Source organism: Pundamilia nyererei, unplaced genomic scaffold (genome assembly GCF_000239375.1).
Source record: "Pundamilia nyererei isolate P.nyererei 1_Seehausen unplaced genomic scaffold, PunNye1.0 scaffold00261, whole genome shotgun sequence".
NCBI lineage: Eukaryota > Metazoa > Chordata > Actinopteri > Cichliformes > Cichlidae > Pundamilia > Pundamilia nyererei.
Window position 1 is genome coordinate 492522 of NW_005187662.1, and position 2078 is coordinate 494599.

The window sequence follows — 2078 nt, forward strand, 5'->3', positions numbered from 1 at the left end:
TCCAGATAAGCGGCCTTCCAGTTGCAACTCTACCCGAACAGTTACATCACCTTAACATCTTTTATAACAACTTTCATTCCAAACTAAAATGCTGAAAAGAAACCATTTTCACTGGTTTCATCTTTATTTTTCATAATATGAAAGAGCGTCTATCAGTGATTACCATCGGAAAGTAAAATCACTAAACCTCTCTGGCCTTTCATTCCACTTAAAGTAGACTCTGCTGCATTACTTAAATAGACTGTAATCCACAGAGAGAAGAAGTTCAGGGGACAATAAGTTAACAATACACACGTAATACATACGTAAATCCTGATAATGCTCAGTTATGTCACATATTATGACACAGAAGCACAGTGATGTGACAAGTGAAAAGTGAGGCAAAGAAAGACATAAAGTACTGTGCAAAAGTCTTGAGCTGGAATTAATTTCTTTATATTTCACTTTGAAGAAGTCAGACATTGTCTTGAGTGGTAGTTCTCCAGGCTTCCTGAAAGTCTTTCAGTGTTTTTATTTTGACAAAATTTAAGGGAAACTGGACAAGTGCTGGAAAAACAAATAAAGAATATGCCTGAAAAAAAGAATGTCTATAGCAGGTGGTAGATGACCAATATCAAAAAGTCATGTCCTGAAGAAAAAGGGAAAAATCCAGCAAAGACCTGATGCAGGACCTACGAAAATTCAGCTGGACCATCGGTGGATCCATCAACTGTTTGCTGAAGCCTCATCAGAAATGATCTCTGTGGAAGAGTGCCTGTCAAGGAGACATTCTTAAGGAAGGGAAGCGGGGAGAAAAGGCTGAGTTATGCCAAATTACACAAGAACTGGACCGAAAATCTGTGACAACATGTCTTCTAGAGTGACGAATCCAAGTTTGAAATTCTTTGTTCAAATTGTCAGCAATAAGCTTGAACAAAGGTGGAGGCTCTGGCATGGTTTGGGGCTGCAAATGAGCCAGGGGTTTGGGGGACTGTGTCAAAACTGATGGAATTGTGAATTCAGAAAAGTACCAACAGATTTTTTTTATCCATCATGCTTTACCATCTGGAAGGGGTCTGAACTCGGTTGCATTATCAGTCATGGATTGGCCTCCCAGGAGCCTGGGTCGCAACATTACTGAAGCAGTGTGGGACCCAGACAGACAGAGAACAGAACAGAAAGGCAGTCAACATCCAAAGAAGAGCTTTGAATGTCCTTCAAGAAGCCTGGAGAGCTACTTAAAGAAATGACAAGAAAGCTCCCTAAGAGAGTTCAGACTGTGCTGAAGCATAAAGGCTGTCATACCAAATGTTAACTTTCAAGCTCATTAGAATTGTATAAACTGTTTTTCCCTTGTGTATTGTTGCCCAGGTTTCATTAAATCACTGCACCTACTTCCCAAATTATAAAGTCATGAAGTGTGGTTCATGACTTTTGCACAGCAGTGAATATTCTAACAGGACACTTTTTATTTGACTACTTGCTTGTAATCCAATAATAAAACTAACACCACAGTTATATAGCAAATGAATCATCCAGTGTTAATTCCTGACCTAAAAAAGCACCTGCAACTACAACCCAGAGACCCACTATAGATGAGAGTAATTATGGCATGACCTATTTAACCACCTCTGTCAAACATCCGTCTGTCACGTGGAGTCCTGTCTCTCCTGCCTGTGTTCTTTTTTTTTCTTCCAAAGATCAAATTTGATTTGAAAGACAATATGTTCTCGTAACTGAATTGCAGTATTTTCATTTTATTTTAATCACCAACCGAATAAAAAGATAGTGAGAAACGGGAGGGAAAATGCCCTTCCTGAATAATAGATGGGCTAAATTGCTGGGGGACAGATTATCATTTTAGAAACTGAATTATTGAGATAATTATTGCGCAGAGCAGACCACTGACTGCAAGAGCGGGTCATTGGGGATAAATAAGGAGTGTGTGTGTGTGTGTGTGTGTGTGTGTGTGTGAGTGAGTGAGAGAGAGAGAGAGAGAGAGTACCTCTGAGTTTGTGGGGGAAGAGCGCTTTTCACGTTGAATTCTCACAGATCACCATGAGATAGACGTGTATGATCCAGATGACAGCGGGAGAAAC